The 19,754-nt window shown below is 42.5% G+C and overlaps 1 protein-coding gene across 2 annotated transcripts in view; it reads right to left on the minus strand.

Annotated features, from left to right (window-relative positions):
- slc7a3a (solute carrier family 7 member 3a) overlaps positions 1-10,767 on the minus strand; it is a 48,612-nt gene extending 37,845 nt beyond the window's left edge. The window contains exon 1 of one of the 2 annotated variants that reach the window (XM_083650208.1): positions 10,699-10,767. The gene's annotated coding sequence lies outside the window, so the exon portion shown is untranslated. Of the gene's footprint in view, positions 1-7,864; positions 7,977-10,698 lie in introns of those variants that run through there. The other variant, XM_083650209.1, reaches the window with a different exon arrangement.
- Between the last annotated feature and the right edge of the window lie 8,987 nt (positions 10,768-19,754).

Here is a 19,754-nt window from a genome sequence, read left to right on the forward strand (position 1 = left end):
ATTCACCAAAATCACCCTACTCCCTTCAGCTAGAACACAGTTAATTCATCAAAATCACCCTACTCCCTTCAGCTAGAACACAGCTAATTCATCAAAATCACCCTACTCCCTTCAGCTAGAACACAGCTAATTCATCAAAATCACCTTACTCCCTTCAGCTAGAACACAGTTAATTCATTAAAATCACCCTACTCCCTTCAGCTAGAACACAGTTAATTCATCAAAATCACCCTACTCCCTTCAGCTAGAACACAGTTAATTCATCAAAATCACCCTACTCCCTTCAGCTAGAACACAGTTAATTCATTAAAATCACCCTACTCCCTTCAGCTAGAACACAGTTAATTCATCAAAATCTCCCTACTCTCTTCAGCTAGAACACAGTTAATTCATCAAAATCACCCTACTCCCTTCAGCTAGAACACAGTTAATTCATCAAAATCACCCTACTCCCTTCAGCTAGAACACAGCTAATTCACCAAAATCACCCTACTCCCTTCAGCTAGAACACAGTTAATTCATCAAAATCACCCTACTCCCTTCAGCTAGAACACAGCTAATTCATCAAAATCACCCTACTCCCTTCAGCTAGAACACAGCTAATTCATCAAAATCACCTTACTCCCTTCAGCTAGAACACAGTTAATTCATTAAAATCACCCTACTCCCTTCAGCTAGAACACAGTTAATTCATCAAAATCACCCTACTCCCTTCAGCTAGAACACAGCTAATTCACCAAAATCACCCTACTCCCTTCAGCTAGAACACAGTCAGTTAATTCATCAAAATCACCCTACTCCCTTCAGCTAGAACACAGCTAATTCATCAAAATCACCCTACTCTCTTCAGCTAGAACACAGCTAATTCATCAAAATCACCCTACTCCCTTCAGCTAGAACACAGTTAATTCATCAAAATCACCCTACTCCCTTCAGCTAGAACACAGCTAATTCATCAAAATCACCCTACTCCCTTCAACTAGAACACAGTTAATTCATCAAAATCACCCTACTCCCTCCAGCTAGAACACAGCTAATTCATCAAAATCACCCTACTGCCTTCAGCTAGAACACAGCTAATTCACCAAAATCACCTTACTCCCTTCAGCTAGAACACAGTTAATTAACCAAAATCACCCTACTCCCTTCAGCTAGAACACAGCTAATTCACCAAAATCACCTTACTCCCTTCAGCTAGAACACAGCTAATTCACCAAAATCACCCTACTCCCTTCAGCTAGAACACAGCTAATTCATCAAAATCACCCTACTCCCTTCAGCTAGAACACAGCTAATTCATCAAAATCACCCTACTCCCTTCAGCTAGAACACAGTTAATTCATCAAAATCACCCTACTCCCTTCAGCTAGAACACAGCTAATTCACCAAAATCACCTTACTCCCTTCAGCTAGAACACAGCTAATTAACCAAAATCACCCTACTCCCTTCAGCTAGAACACAGTTAATTCACCAAAATCACCCTACTCCCTTCAGCTAGAACACAGCTAATTCATCAAAATCACCCTACTCTCTTCAGCTAGAACACAGCTAATTCATCAAAATCACCCTACTCCCTTCAGCTAGAACACAGTTAATTCATCAGAATCACCCTACTCCCTTCAGCTAGAACACAGTTAATTCATCAAAATCACCCTAATCCCTTCAGCTAGAACACAGCTAATTCATCAAAATCACCCTACTCCCTTCAGCTAGAACACAGCTAATTCATCAAAATCTCCCTACTCTCTTCAGCTAGAACACAGTCAGTTAATTCATCAAAATCACCTTACTCCCTTCAGCTAGAACACAGCTAATTCACCAAAATCACCCTACTCCCTTCAGCTAGAACACAGTTAATTCATCAAAATCACCCTACTCCCTTCAGCTAGAACACAGCTAATTCATCAAAATCACCCTACTCCCTTCAGCTAGAACACAGTTAATTCATCAAAATCACCCTACTCCCTTCAGCTAGAACACAGCTAATTCACCAAAATCACCCTACTCCCTTCAGCTAGAACACAGTTAATTCATCAAAATCACCCTACTCCCTTCAGCTAGAACACAGCTAATTCATCAAAATCACCCTACTCCCTTCAGCTAGAACACAGTTAATTCATCAAAATCACCCTACTCCCTCCAGCTAGAACACAGCTAATTCATCAAAATCACCCTACTCCCTTCAGCTAGAACACAGCTAATTCACCAAAATCACCTTACTCCCTTCAGCTAGAACACAGTTAATTAACCAAAATCACCCTACTCCCTTCAGCTAGAACACAGCTAATTCACCAAAATCACCTTACTCCCTTCAGCTAGAACACAGCTAATTCACCAAAATCACCCTACTCCCTTCAGCTAGAACACAGCTAATTCACTAAAATCACCCTACTCCCTTCAGCTAGAACACAGTTAATTCATCAAAATCACCCTACTCCCTTCAGCTAGAACACAGCTAATTCACCAAAATCACCCTACTCCCTTCAGCTAGAACACAGCTAATTCACCAAAATCACCCTACTCCCTTCAGCTAGAACACAGCTAATTCATCAAAATCACCCTACTCCCTTCAGCTAGAACACAGTTAATTCATCAAAATCACCTTACTCCCTTCAGCTAGAACACAGCTAATTCACCAAAATCACCCTACTCCCTTCAGCTAGAACACAGTTAATTCATCAAAATCACCCTACTCCCTTCAGCTAGAACACAGCTAATTCATCAAAATCACCCTACTCCCTTCAGCTAGAACACAGTTAATTCATCAAAATCACCCTACTCCCTCCAGCTAGAACACAGCTAATTCATCAAAATCACCCTACTCCCTTCAGCTAGAACACAGCTAATTCACCAAAATCACCTTACTCCCTTCAGCTAGAACACAGTTAATTAACCAAAATCACCCTACTCCCTTCAGCTAGAACACAGCTAATTCACCAAAATCACCTTACTCCCTTCAGCTAGAACACAGCTAATTCACCAAAATCACCCTACTCCCTTCAGCTAGAACACAGCTAATTCACTAAAATCACCCTACTCCCTTCAGCTAGAACACAGTTAATTCATCAAAATCACCCTACTCCCTTCAGCTAGAACACAGCTAATTCACCAAAATCACCCTACTCCCTTCAGCTAGAACACAGCTAATTCAACAAAATCACCCTACTCCCTTCAGCTAGAACACAGCTAATTCATCAAAATCACCCTACTCCCTTCAGCTAGAACACAGTCAGTTAATTCATCAAAATCACCCTACTCCCTTCAGCTAGAACACAGCTAATTCATCAAAATCACCCTACTCCCTTCAGCTAGAACACAGCTAATTCGTCAAAATCACCCTACTCCCTTCAGCTAGAACACAGCTAATTCACCAAAATCACCCTACTCCCTTCAGCTAGAACACAGTTAATTCATCAAAATCACCCTACTCCCTTCAGCTAGAACACAGCTAATTCACCAAAATCACCCTACTCCCTTCAGCTAGAACACAGTTAATTCATCAAAATCACCCTACTCCCTTCAGCTAGAACACAGCTAATTCATCAAAATCACCCTACTCCCTTCAGCTAGAACACAGCTAATTCATCAAAATCACCCTACTCCCTTCAGCTAGAACACAGCTAATTCATCAAAATCACCTTACTCCCTTCAGCTAGAACACAGTTAATTCATCAAAATCACCCTACTCTCTTCAGCTAGAACACAGTTAATTCATCAAAATCACCCTACTCCCTTCAGCTAGAACACAGCTAATTCATCAAAATCACCTTACTCCCTTCAGCTAGAACACAGCTAATTCATCAAAATCACCCTACTCCCTTCAGCTAGAACACAGTTAATTTATCAAAATCACCTTACTCCCTTCAGCTAGAACACAGTCAGTTAATTCATCAAAATCACCCTACTCTCTTCAGCTAGAACACAGCTAATTCATCAAAATCACCCTACTCCCTTCAGCTAGAACACAGTTAATTCATCAAAATCACCTTACTCCCTTCAGCTAGAACACAGTCAGTTAATTCATCAAAATCACCCTACTCCCTTCAGCTAGAACACAGCTAATTCATCAAAATCACCCTACTCCCTTCAGCTAGAACACAGCTAATTCATCAAAATCACCCTACTCCCTTCAGCTAGAACACAGTTAATTCATCAAAATCACCTTACTCCCTTCAGCTAGAACACAGTCAGTTAATTCATCAAAATCACCCTACTCCCTTCAGCTAGAACACAGCTAATTCATCAAAATCACCCTACTCCCTTCAGCTAGAACACAGTTAATTCATCAAAATCACCCTACTCCCTTCAGCTAGAACACAGTTAATTCATCAAAATCACCCTACTCCCTTCAGCTAGAACACAGCTAATTCATCAAAATCACCCTACTCCCTTCAGCTAGAACACAGCTAATTCATCAAAATCACCTTACTCCCTTCAGCTAGAACACAGTCAGTTAATTCATCAAAATCACCCTACTCCCTTCAGCTAGAACACAGTCAGTTAATTCATCAAAATCACCCTACTCCCTTCAGCTAGAACACAGCTAATTCATCAAAATCACCCTACTCTCTTCAGCTAGAACACAGCTAATTCATCAAAATCACCTTACTCCCTTCAGCTAGAACACAGCTAATTCATCAAAATCACCCTACTCCCTTCAGCTAGAACACAGTTAATTCATCAAAATCACCCTACTCCCTTCAGCTAGAACACAGTTAATTCATCAAAATCACCCTACTCCCTTCAGCTAGAACACAGTTAATTCATCAAAATCACCCTACTCCCTTCAGCTAGAACACAGCTAATTCATCAAAATCACCCTACTCCCTTCAGCTAGAACACAGCTAATTCATCAAAATCACCTTACTCCCTTCAGCTAGAACACAGTCAGTTAATTCATCAAAATCACCCTACTCCCTTCAGCTAGAACACAGTCAGTTAATTCATCAAAATCACCCTACTCCCTTCAGCTAGAACACAGCTAATTCATCAAAATCACCCTACTCCCTTCAGCTAGAACACAGCTAATTCATCAAAATCACCTTACTCCCTTCAGCTAGAACACAGTCAGTTAATTCATCAAAATCACCCTACTCCCTTCAGCTAGAACACAGTCAGTTAATTCATCAAAATCACCCTACTCCCTTCAGCTAGAACACAGCTAATTCATCAAAATCACCCTACTCCCTTCAGCTAGAACACAGCTAATTCATCAAAATCACCCTACTCCCTTCAGCTAGAACACAGTTAATTCATCAAAATCACCCTACTCCCTTCAGCTAGAACACAGCTAATTCATCAAAATCACCCTACTCCCTTCAGCTAGAACACAGTCAGCTAATTCATCAAAATCACCCTACTCCCTTCAGCTAGAACACAGCTAATTCATCAAAATCACCCTACTCTCTTCAGCTAGAACACAATTAATTCATCAAAATCACCCTACTCCCTTCAGCTAGAACACAGCTAATTCATCAAAATCACCCTACTCTCTTCAGCTAGAACACAGTCAGCTAATTCATCAAAATCACCCTACTCCCTTCAGCTAGAACACAGTTAATTCATCAAAATCACCCTACTCCCTTCAGCTAGAACACAGTTAATTCATCAAAATCACCCTACTCCCTTCAGCTAGAACACAGCTAATTCACCAAAATCACCCTACTCCCTTCAGCTAGAACACAGCTAATTCATCAAAATCACCCTACTCTCTTCAGCTAGAACACAGTCAGCTAATTCATCAAAATCACCCTACTCCCTTCAGCTAGAACACAGTTAATTCATCAAAATCACCCTACTCCCTTCAGCTAGAACACAGCTAATTCATCAAAATCACCCTACTCTCTTCAGCTAGAACACAGTCAGCTAATTCATCAAAATCACCCTACTCCCTTCAGCTAGAACACAGTTAATTCATCAAAATCTCCCTACTCTCTTCAGCTAGAACACAGCTAATTCATCAAAATCACCTTACTCCCTTCAGCTAGAACACAGCTAATTCATCAAAATCACCCTACTCTCTTCAGCTAGAACACAGTTAATTCATCAAAATCACCCTACTCCCTTCAGCTAGAACACAGCTAATTCATCAAAATCTCCCTACTCTCTTCAGCTAGAACACAGCTAATTCATCAAAATCACCTTACTCCCTTCAGCTAGAACACAGCTAATTCATCAAAATCACCCTACTCTCTTCAGCTAGAACACAGTTAATTCATCAAAATCACCCTACTCCCTTCAGCTAGAACACAGCTAATTCACCAAAATCACCCTACTCCCTTCAGCTAGAACACAGCTAATTCATCAAAATCACCCTACTCCCTTCAGCTAGAACACAGTTAATTCATCAAAATCACCCTACTCCCTTCAGCTAGAACACAGCTAATTCACCAAAATCACCCTACTCTCTTCAGCTAGAACACAGCTAATTCACCAAAATCACCCTACTCCCTTCAGCTAGAACACAGTTAATTCATCAAAATCACCCTACTCCCTTCAGCTAGAACACAGTTAATTCATCAAAATCACCCTACTCCCTTCAGCTAGAACACAGTCAGCTAATTCACCAAAATCACCCTACTCCCTTCAGCTAGAACACAGCTAATTCATCAAAATCACCCTACTCCCTTCAGCTAGAACACAGCTAATTCACCAAAATCACCCTACTCCCTTCAGCTAGAACACAGCTAATTCATCAAAATCACCCTACTCCCTTCAGCTAGAACACAGTTAATTCACCAAAATCACCCTACTCCCTTCAGCTAGAACACAGCTAATTCATCAAAATCACCCTACTCCCTTCAGCTAGAACACAGCTAATTCACCAAAATCACCCTACTCCCTTCAGCTAGAACACAGCTAATTCATCAAAATCACCTTACTCTCTTCAGCTAGAACACAGTTAATTCACCAAAATCACCCTACTCCCTTCAGCTAGAACACAGCTAATTCACCAAAATCACCCTACTCCCTTCAGCTAGAACACAGCTAATTCATCAAAATCACCCTACTCCCTTCAGCTAGAACACAGCTAATTCACCAAAATCACCCTACTCCCCTCAGCTAGAACACACCAACATGGGACCAACTAAATAGCATTTCAACCTTAAAAATAACTAGGGGGGAAAACACCCTACACCTACCTCACATGGCGGACTATGGCCGACGGCACAGCAGCTTGCAGGTCTAATGCTCGTGTTACTTGACTGCAGATTGCTGCAGCCACAGACTGTTAAGAGGATTAGCAGGAGAGCTAAGGAACCTAGCTAACATCATTAACGCCTGTTGCTGCTGCTCTCCATCAACAACACATGGCTTTGTTTTGACTGCCACAGTAAACAATAACAATGAAGCTCTCCGTTGTTGACTTGCTTATTTTGGTTGTTTTTAACGTTGAATTAACAAATGAATTATGAAATGCAAACCAGATTAAATGATTAGATCACGTGTCCTCTAAAATGTCTACATTATACATTCTATAGCATTATCTCACCTTGCCACCCATTACTAATAGATTGTGCACAATACTACGGTTTGTGATGGGCCATACAGCTTTTTCGATGGCCCATCATAGTACGTTTAATAACAAGGGGGAGATCATTAATACCATGAAATACGGTATACCATATTTTGGTAGATACGGTACCGTGCTGTGTGCCGCTATGCTGAATTGCACGAAAACAGGGCACTGCACTCAGTCAGGTCCCCCTTAGCACACTCCCCGAGTTTGAAGTCGATCCGACCAACGGTTCTCGAGATACGTGAAGGACAGAGAGACAGACAGATACTGCTGGCATTATAGTGTAGATCAGGGGTACTCAATTAAAATTTATAGAGGTCAATTGAACAAAGTATTCGACCCACCCAGTCTGCTCAGCCAGGAAGGATGACATCACTGATGACTTCATCACTGATGACATCATCACTTCTCAGAAAGATGACATCACTCATGACATAATCACTGATGACATCACATCATTAGGTAATTAGGGCAATCACCTCATCACAGATGACATCACATTATTAGGTAATTAGGGCAATCACCTAAGTAAAAAATCTGGCCCCGTCAGGTCACCCGCACGGATGCTCTTTACACCCCCTGAAAGTTTCAGCCCGGTCGCACGTAAAACGGCATAGCCGTGGCCGGCCGAAATTCTGCTCACTCACGCACACACACTTCTCAAATTATAATAAGATGACATCACTGATAACATCATCACGGATGACATCACTGAATCAGTCATCAGTATATGGGAGCTAGGGCTCTGTCTGTTTCTCTGTCTGTCCCTCTGATGACATCATCACTGATGTCATAAATCCCACTGATGACATCATCAGTGATGCCATAAACCACTGATGCTGATGTCATAAGTGATGATGTCATCAGTCTGAGGATCACGGGAGAGACTGAGGGAGAGGGAGATAGCGAGGGGGAGAGAGTGTCAATGTTAGCTACATAAGTGTAACTGTTCAAGTGAATTTATGTCATATTCATGGTAAACACGAGCCCTCTTGCACGCAGCAACACATGCGGTTTCAACGTTATTTTAGTAGCGGGAAGTGAGCATTGATAAGAAGCGACAACTAGTCCATAGACCCTTTTCACGGGGGCCATTGTGTCGAAAAGGCAGAATAAACACAGGTGCAAGCAAAACACTGATGAGGGTTTCCAAATTCCTATCATGGAAGTTGGAAACCCTCATTCGTGTTTTGCTTTGCCACCCAAATCCCGTTTGCGCCCTGCATAATTGGCGTGGTTTGTTTACCATAATGCTGCTCGGCTGATCCCTCGTATAGCCGTAACACACTTTTGAATATTTTGTTTTGACTAATTAAACACAAGCCAATGTTTCCAAATTGGCCTACGACAAAAAACCAGGCTACTGCCAAGAAACATTTTATACTCATTATTACTCACCCAAATCTGCTAGGTATTTGCATCAATCACAAGCCTTTCGCTGTGAGCTGTCAGTCCAGTGCATGTGGCATTTAGCTGCCTGCTACCTGGTTAGTGCTACAACTCCAGTGAGCACAAACTCTACCACGTGCATGGAACACCTAACCTAATTCGTCATGCAAATTAGGAGTCACATTACTTTCCTTCCTTCACTCTTGCCATGTCTACCAACGCAATAGGATGATGCAATAGGGACATAGACAGCATCATCCTACGCTACATTTTCAGGGTTAATTTCCTCGAAAGGGTGACTCACTTAATGTTTATCGACAAGTTGCCTAGCCTAGTAAGTAGAACTATAGCACCCTTCTCAACACGGATGTACAGAGTGCGTAACAACAATTACAAAATATAAAACACAATATAAAAACAAGGGACATAAAAAAACAGAGCGAGTGAGGAATAAAAACAAGCGTTTGGTACAGAAATCAACAAATCAAATCACGACATACCTGTCTACATGTCACATGTATGCCACATGTATGTCATGTCTACATGACATACATGTCTACCACGACATGCCTGTCTGAAAAGGTGAGTTTTTTAGTTGCACTTTAAAAATCTCCACTGAGGCAGGGGCTCTCAGGCCCTGGAGAAGAGCATTCCAGGGCTTATAGGGACCACCCGCCGCAAATGCACGGTCCCCTACCGTGCCCTACTACCAGTTTCAACCGGACTGAAAGATGCCGTCTCTGACTGCTTATGAGCTACGTGGCTCAGTCGGCTCTCCGTGGTAGAACTGCTACCATCAAGTGCTGTCATAACACCGTAATTACCAAATGTACACATGCATAAAGGACCTGACAAAGCAGTACATAATAATACTACAGAAAAAGTAGTGATACTAGACTCGCCGAGATGCGACCTTTAGGGGGTGTTTCAGTATTATACAACTGCTCAGCCTAGTAGCCTACTAGTATGGTTGTTTTGTAGTATGGTTGTTTAGTTTTTATTTTAACTCGTTAACACGTAGTCACACGTTTTATTCGGTTATTCAGCTCTGTGCCGCTTGTTTTCTAAAATAAATAGCTAACGTTACCAAACGGACTGACTTTTTTTTATCACAAGGTCCTTTTGTGACAAACGCGCTTGAATGCTTGACAATCGAAAGCGGGAGTTTACGAGGAATCACTGAAGGCAACAGTTCATCCCATGCCTTGGCTTGTTGCATCATGTAGCAAAACCACTACGACGCTACCATGTGTGTGTGTGTGTGTGTGTGTGTGTGTGTGTGTGTGTGTGTGTGTGTGTGTGTTAGCAGGATAGTACCAAAACAATGAATGAAAACTCCCACTCATACACACTGAACCGTCGTGCGCTATGTCATTCAAATGTGAATACTTTCTCGTCGCTTTTTCCACAGCGTTCGCCTGTTTTCTGTACATAGTGGTCGACTGATTATCCGCGCTTAAATGACAATTAAGCCGCCTATTTGTAGCTATGTAACGTCCTGCTAGAAAACGTGCAAATTTTATTTTTATTTAGAAATTACGAATAAGTAATAACCCTAACCTTTCCATCCGTATAAGACGGGAAACATTAAACACATTTCACGAATTAACGTTTGTGTGCCTTTATATGTGACAACACACGAGGAGGATTGCATCAGTCCACTACCATAAGGTGAGTAACTAGCGGAAGCAGACAGAGTACATTCGACACGCGCAAAAATCTCTCTACAACTCTATTAACATCACATAAAACACAGTTTTATATTGTGATTAAACCTTAACAGTGTTACCTTTATGTCGTCTTGTAGATATGCTCAAATGAGCAGCGACGAAACGAGCCAGCCGCTGACTCCGATAGCTGATGAAATATCCCGCTCGGGTGTGTTGGTGTGTGGTTTTTGATCCTCCGCCGGAAGGGGCGGGCGGAGTGTATAAACAAACCTGGCGCGGCTGCCGAGAGGTGGAGCTTTGCCATTCATGTCTGGAAGCATTTGATGTTTTTTTCCGCCCATAAAACATGTATGGCATGGTTACAGTCATAAACATTTTATAGAGTTTTAGAAAGAGAGAATGGAAGACAGAGAGTGTGTGTATCCATGCGCTCCAATGTGTGTGTATCACTGACATTAAACAGTTCTAACATTAAACAGTTCTTGTCTAAATGTGCATGCCCATATATGGAAACGCAGCGTCAATCTCCTCCCCAAGCATGGCTGCAGTCCAAGCGATATTTCCTATGTATTTTCCCCCTAACCTCGCGTCACAGGGGGGCTCATTTCTCGACAGAGAAACAGTTTCAGTTTCAAGTTTATTTGCCATTTATATAAGAAAAAAAATCATTGATTCAGTAATCAATCGGATTTCGGATAACGGATTGGATCAAATATTGAAAATGGATTGTTCAAAAGAAAAAAATAATTCTGAAATCGGATTGGATTACGTAATCTTAAATCTTGTGATCAATGTTCATGTCTTTCCCAGCACCGGCAGCAGAGCAGAGATGCCTTTGGATTTCAACTGTTGTACTTGATCCTCCATTATCGATAACAGCGGACACACAACTATAACTATTGGTATATAACTGGCGATTTGTTTGAAAAGTAAAGCTTCTGTATTTGCTTAAAATATGTGATATTGTGAATCCGCAATGTTTCTACAAGAACTTCTAATAAAAAAACCTCTTTCGGTACGTCCATCTTTTGTTAATGACTGATGAGTCTCACGTTGAGGCTAGTTGTTTGCCGTATTATTTTTTTATTCGTTGTGTCTGATTCTGAAGTGAACGAGCTGCTTGTTTCCTGTCTAGGGCGGGCTCTAGGCCGGGAAACAGGCCGAGTGACAAAATCCCTTGTAAACGGAGGCCAGGCTCTTTCTCGCTGAGAAGAGCTCAGGGGCTCATTTCTCGACGGAGAAACAGTTTCAAGTTTATTTGCCATTTATATAAAAAAAAATCATTGGAATTGTTGATCACAAGCCTTGCGTCATTCAGCAAAAAAAAATAGGGCAATAGGGCATAACTTTGACGCGAAGTCTGACACACACACACACAGACACACACACACATAATTACTAAATTTTGACTTTTAAAGGACGGTTCTCAAGATAAACCACTTTCTGTGTGGCCAGTAGGTGGCGCTGTGCCGAATTACACGAAATTCGGCACTGCACTGTGTAGAGTTCCCATCAGCGCACTCCCCAAAGTTGAAGTCGATTGGACGAACGGTTCTTGAGATAAACCAATTTTTTTTATGTTGCCAGTAGGTGGCACTATGCCGAATTGCACGAAAACAGGGCACTGCACTGACTGCACAATAGGGCAAACTCCCAAAGTTTGAAGTCGATCCGACCAATGCTCTCGATGGCATGCAGCAGATGATGCTCATCCATAAGCAGTGGTGGAAATGGTCAGGTTTTACTCTGGGAACCCTACTTACACAGGATGGGGTTCCCATCCTGTGGAGTGGAAGTGGCGTGGCCCTAGAGGATATTATTTCTGAATGCGTGACTCATTATAGCCTACCATTATAGCCACGTAAAACTCTCTTGGAAATCTCACTTAACTAAGATCACTGAGTTCTACTGATTATTTCCCCTTGATTTTATTCATGACAGACTTGATGACATGAATATTAATGGTGCTTATTCAGCTTACAAATACATATTATCCTACTATTCTTTGCTTATTCATGCTGCCCTCTCTCCGCTGCATTTTTAATTGGAACCTGAGGAGGGATGCTGCCCCCCCTCATTTACTCACATCAATGTTTACTTTAACCCTTAACCCCCCCCCCCCCCCCTCACCAATCACTCAACGACCCTATGTTTACTTTTCTCACCTCCTGTCACAGAGCGACCTGCCCAGACACTTGAATGGCTTGAAGGAACGCAGAATTGAACACAAACTAGTGCAGTGCAATTCATACGATTCGCATCCGAATCGTATGAAAACAGGGCACTGCACTCCGTCAGGTCCGCCTCAGCGCACTCCCGAAGTCAATCCGACCAACGGTTCTTGAGATACGCGAAGGACAGAGAGAGAGAGAGACAGAGAGAGAGAGAGAGACAGACGATCCCGTCATTATAGTATAGATAGATGGTCAAATATTGAACATGTTTCGTGTCTGAATCGCACGAAAACAGGGCACTGCACTCCGTCAGGTCCCCCTGAGCACACTTCCCAGTTTGAAGTCAATCCGACCTACGGGTCTCGAAATACGCGAAGGACAGACAGAGAGACAGAGAGAGAGACAGACGATCCCGTCATTATAGTATAGATAGAATAGGCGACAATAACACATTTACGGCTTGCAATTTTATTTTATTTTATTCTTCTTGGCCAAAAACTGCATGGGATTAGAATAAAGTGGGTATTTCTGTAAAGGGGAGACTTGGATACCCAGAACCCATTCTCATTCAGGTGATAGGTCAAGGGACCCCTTTGAAAATGGCCATGCAAGTCTTCCCCTCGCCAAAATGTTGCCTAATTCTGGAGCGTTATTTAGCCCCCTTCCTGACAAGCTAGCATATTGATAGTTGGTAGCTTACCAATGGATGCCCTAGGTCTTTGATACCAGGATCTTCACTCTAGATTTAAAAATGAGCCCGCTACCGCCTCTGAAAGATTGTCAGCTGTCTGCAATTTTTTTCTGTTAAAGAGGTGGGAGGACATGTCCCCCATCCCTAGTAGAAATTTAGCCCAAGAAATAGGGACATTATCAATTTAGATGTCCTGAACATAGACCGCATCATGCAACATCTCCGGGAATCCAGGGGCTCATTTCTCTGCAGAGAAACAGTTCCAGTTTCAAGTTGATTTGCCATTTAGGGGGCAAGGGCATAACTTTGACGGGAAGTCTGACACACACACACACACAGACACACACAGACACACACACACACACACACACACACACACACACACACAGACACACCCACACACACACACACACATAATTACTCAATTTTGACTTTTAAAGGACGGTTCTCAAGATAAACCACTTTCTGTGTGGCCAGTAGGTGGCGCTGTGCCGAATTACACGAAATTCGGCACTGCACTGTGTAGAGTTCCCATCAGCGCACTCCCCAAAGTTGAAGTCGATTGGACGAACGGTTCTTGAGATAAACCAATTTTTTTTATGTTGCCAGTAGGTGGCACTATGCCGAATTGCACGAAAACAGGGCACTGCACTGACTGCACAATAGGGCAAACTCCCAAAGTTTGAAGTCGATCCGACCAATGCTCTCGATGGCATGCAGCAGATGATGCTCATCCATAAGCAGTGGTGGAAATGGCCAGGTTTTACTCTGGGAACCCTACTTACACAGGATGGGGTTCCCATCCTGTGGAGTGGAAGTGGCGTGGCCCTAGAGGATATTATTTCTGAATGCGTGACTCATTATAGCCTACCATTATAGCCACGTAAAACTCTCTTGGAAATCTCACTTAACTAAGATCACTGAGTTCTACTGATTATTTCCCCTTGATTTTATTCATGACAGACTTGATGACATGAATATTAATGGTGCTTATTCAGCTTACAAATACATATTATCCTACTATTCTTTGCTTCTTCATGCTGCCCTCTCTCCGCTGCATTTTTAATTGGAACCTGAGGAGGGATGCTGCCCCCCCCCTCATTTACTCACATCAATGTTTACTTTAACCCTTAACCCCCCCCCCCCCCTCACCAATCACTCAACGACCCTATGTTTACTTTTCTCACCTCCTGTCACAGAGCGACCTGCCCAGACACTTGAATGGCTTGAAGGAACGCAGAATTGAACACAAACTAGTGCAGTGCAATTCATACGATTCACGTCCGAATCGTATGAAAACAGGGAACTGCACTCCGTCAGGTCCGCCTCAGCGCACTCCCGAAGTCAATCCGACCAACGGTTCTTGAGATACGCGAAGGACAGAGAGAGAGAGAGACAGAGAGAGAGAGAGACAGACGATCCCGTCATTATAGTATAGATAGATGGTCAAATATTGAACGTGTTTCGTGTCCGAATTGCACAAAAACAGGGCACTGCACTCCGTCAGGTCCCCCTGAGCACACTCCCCAGTTTGAAGTCAATCCGACCTACGGGTCTCGAGATACGCGAAGGACAGACAGAGAGACAGAGAGAGAGACAGACGATCCCGTCATTATAGTATAGATAGAATAGGCGACAATAACACATTTACGGCTTGCAATTTTATTTTATTTTATTCTTCTTGGCCAAAAACTGCATGGGATTAGAATAAAGTGGGTATTTCTGTAAAGGGGAGACTTGGATACCCAGAACCCATTCTCATTCAGGTGATAGGTCAAGGGACCCCTTTGAAAATGGCCATGCAACATTTCCGGGAATCCAGGGGCTCATTTCTCTGCAGAGAAACAGTTCCAGTTTCAAGTTGATTTGCCATTTAGGGGGCAAGGGCATAACTTTGACGGGAAGTCTGACACACACACACACACACACACACACACACACACACACACACACACACACACACACACACACACACACACACACACACACACACACACACACACACACACACACACACAGACACACACACACACACACACACACACACACACACACACACACACACACACACACACACACACAATTACTTGATTTTGACTTTTAAGGGGGTGGGGGGGGGGGGGGGTGAAGTACCAAGTCCTTGGGGTGAAGTAGCCCACCACATTAAGACACCAAGTCCTTGAGGAACACCATAGAAACATTCATGCTGTGATTTAATGGTATCAAAATCTTTTGACATTTAGATTTCTGTGACAATTACATTTTTTGGCGATCTGTTCTGGAAATTGCTCAGAAACTATTGTCAACATATCTAGTTTGTGATTGTAAAGTTTCATGTGGCTGTGATTACCCTAGAGGTCAACAATACAGTGAGTGCGTTTACACGCACACTAATGAACTATATTATTATCGGATTTCTAGAGTTACCTGATTATCAAGTGGTCATGTAAACAGCACAAACCAATATGTTTTATCAGATAAAGGCCGTTATCGGATTGTGAGAAATCAAATAAACACACCTAGCTTTCTGCTGAATCAACCATTTTATTCAGTGCATTATGTAACCTGTGTTACTTGCCCAGGGGTGGAGTGGGATTCGATCCGCCGACCTCCCGTTTCCAAAGCGCACACGCTAACCACTATGCCAGGCGAGCTAGCTCCCTCGCTAGCTCCCCTTGGAGGAGCTGATTAACGGGCCTTTATACTGGGGAGTGAGTTTAACCAACTTACTCGCTACCACCCGGGAACTCATGAGGACTCACAGTCATCCGGTTACACATAGCCCAAACTCTATGTGTCCAGGCATTCACGCACTTTGAGGCGTGTTTCGGCCATTTACTAAAGTGTAAACGTGGAAATCAGATTATTGCCAGTTACCTGATTATTCTCATCTGATTAGTGTGTGCATGTACACGCACTCAGTGAGGTCAAGTATTGAAAAATGGTATCTACAATGAAATACAATGAAATGTCTACTATGGGGACTAACATCATCACACATGAATACAATTGGGCTCATTGAATCCACAAGAGTCTCAGCTTTCCAGTTATACCAAACTAGGCATCTCGCACGCTTTATACTGGGGAGTGAGTTTAACCAACTTACTCGCTACCACTCGGGACTCACGACGACTCAGTCATTTGGTTACACATAGCCCATAGTCCATTCATGCACATTGCCATTGCCATTTATAATTCATTAATTAATTGGAATTATTGATCACAAGCCTTGCGTCATTGAGCAAAAAAAAAGAGAGAAAGAGAGAAAACATGCTAGAAAAAGGACAGAGACATACGAAACATGTTCAAAAGGCTGTGTTTCTTTGTTTCAACTTACCTACGCCTATCACCCCACCTGGGGCATATGCCATCAACAAAGGTTCTCCAAGCATCCCGGTCCTGAGCCAACCGCTCCAGTTGTCCCCAGGTGAGGCCCATCCTCTTGCCATCTGCATCCAAGTCTCGGCGCCAGGTGTTTCGTGGTCGGCCTCTCTTTCGTTTCCCTCGGGGGTTTCCAATTGAGGGATTGTCTTGTGATGTTTGAAGCTCTTTTGCGGAGTGTGTGTCCTATCCAACGCCGTCTCCAACCTGTATCGGCATGTTTGTATGGGGAAAATGACCCCCACACAGCATGAGAAACAAAATAAAAGCATGCTAAAACATCACCATGATACAGGAACTCACTACAGAAGGCTTTGCCAACTCTTGAATAACAAAACCAATAAAGAGGCAGGGATGAAGAGGCATCATGAGTCTATTATAGATAGAAAGAAAGAAAGAAAGTACCGGTAAGCTATAGTGGATGTAATATCAAATGGTGATCAACTAAAGTATGCAAGGAAAGTTGAGGAAACTCTCACCTCTGGATTATAAGATCAGCTTGGCAGGATATAAAGACTGACTGACTGTTCACAGCAGAGCAACAGACCCGTCAGACACTGAATGACTTCTACGTGCAGTAGGTGTTCATGGTTTCAGGGAATCAGCATGAGCAATTGCAGTGTCATCATGTCTTGAATCAGTCAGCCAAGGGAATGGCCAGGTTTGGACAGAGAGAATAGCCAGTCAGTTTCTGAGCCGCCATTAGACGACTATATTCCAAACCTCCATGATCAAGCAAAAAGTACCAGGGCTCTCATTCTCTCCATGCGCAGAACTTTGCACTGGCACATCTTCATTTACAAATCCATCCTAGGTCTGCTGCCCACTTACTTATCTGCCTAACTATTTCGCAAACAGTGCAGCTCTAGCCTACGCACCCAGGACTTGATCACTTACTCCATCCCCTCAGTCTGTACTGAGTGTGGTAACAAGGCGTTCTCTTACTCTGCCCCCTCCACCTGGAGCACGTTACAGCAGAGTCTGAAGCTGTCCACCTGGAACACGCTACAGCAGAGTCTGAAGCTGTCCACCTGGAACACGCTACAGCAGAGTCTGAAGCTGTCCACCTGGAACACGCTACAGCAGAGTCTGAAGCTGTCCACCTGGAGCACGCTACAGCAGAGTCTGAAGCTGTCCACCTGGAACACGCTACAGCAGAGTCTGAAGCTGTCCACCTGGAACACGCTACAGCAGTGTCTGAAGCTGTCCACCTGGAACACGCTACAGCAGAGTCTGAAGCTGTCCACCTGGAACACGCTACAGCAGAGTCTGAAGCTGTCCACCTGGAACACACTACAGCAGAGTCTGAAGCTGTCCAGCTTGATCCCCCTTGCTAGTTTTAAATTATTGTTGAGTAAATTGGAGAGTGCCTCCTTGGTTTGCTCTTGTTCACAAGGTTGAATCTCTCCACCTCTGATCTTCATGTTTTTGTTACTGTACTCTATTGTATTGTATCGACTGCTGATTGTATTTTGTAACTGTTGTATGCTGCTGTCTGAACAGGTCGCACTTGTGAATGAGACCTCGGTCTCAATGTGATTTTACCTGTTTAAATAAAGGCTAAATAAAAATGAAACCAATTCAATTCAATTCAAAAAACTGTATTAGTCCCGCAAGGGGCAATTTAAGGCATGAATACTGCAAACAAGCTGTACTTTGTACACATCCGAAAACAAAACAAGGAACAAGAGACATACATGACACTGATAAAGCAAAGATCCCTGTATAGCTGATTACAAATGTATCCAACACCACAGAGGAATACAGGAGTCAAGTCATATAAATTCAGTCAATACAATTTAAAGTGCATATCAGACTTGGTCAAAAAGGTTCAAATCAAACGGTCAAAAGTGCAGACTTAGTCTATATAAACTGACCATTCCTTATACTGTGGCTGTTCACCAGTCGAATGGCCTCTGGAACAAAACCAAACTTCCTTCTGTTTGTTTTGCAGGCAGGCTGTCTAAAGCACTTTCCTGATGGCATTAAATCAAAACAGACATGACGGACATGTGTGGACTCATTGATTATCTTGTGCACTTTCTTGAGCACTTGTGCACTATTAAACTGTACTAGGGATCTTTGTATTTTGTCTATAATTTTAGAGCTAAGGTTGATAACACCTTGCAGTCTGTTTTTGTCTTTTTGACAGAGGGATGAGAACCAGCAGATAAATGAAAATGTTAAAATACTTTGAATAAAGGAAGAATAAAACGTGGCCAGAATTCTCTGGTCGACTCCAAAGGAGTTTAGTTTACGAAGACAGTACAGACGCTGATGAGCCTTTTTTACAATAACATCTGTATTGTCGCTGAACCTCAGTTTGTCATCAAACACAGTTCCCAAATATTTAGAGTTCTGGACAATTTCCACATCAGCTCCGTGGATGGTTGTTGGAGCGATGTCTATGTGTTTTGGTGAGATCACCATTTCTTTGGTTTTGGATACATTTAAATCTAGAAGAGAGCAATCACACCAGTCTACAAAGTCTTGTATTATGGGTTGAAGTCAGTGTAAACCATCCAAAATTCTAAATGTTATTCTTTTCATTTGTTATTGTCATCTATAGTGGTTATTTGCATAAAAACACAGTTTGATTAGGAAATTATTGTATCTTTTTTAAATGTGTGCTTTGTTTTTTTGATTTTTTTTTTACTCAATTTGTAACTGGTATAATATTACTGAAATCCTATAAGTAATAAGTTATATTACTGAGTTACTGCTAAAAGTAATATATTACTGTAATGTAATAAGCTATGTTACTTTTGTAATGAGTTACCCCCAACACTGCTGATAACTCCTTAACTTGGGCACTAAAATCTTGAGAATCAGGTCTGGTCACATGAAACAATGGCTTTGGATTTCAACTGTTGTACTTGATCCTCCATTATCGATAACAGCGGACACACAACTATAGTCTATACTCTCA

Source organism: Poromitra crassiceps (genome assembly GCF_964638095.1).
Source record: "Poromitra crassiceps genome assembly, chromosome: 1".
Lineage (NCBI taxonomy): Eukaryota > Metazoa > Chordata > Actinopteri > Beryciformes > Melamphaidae > Poromitra > Poromitra crassiceps.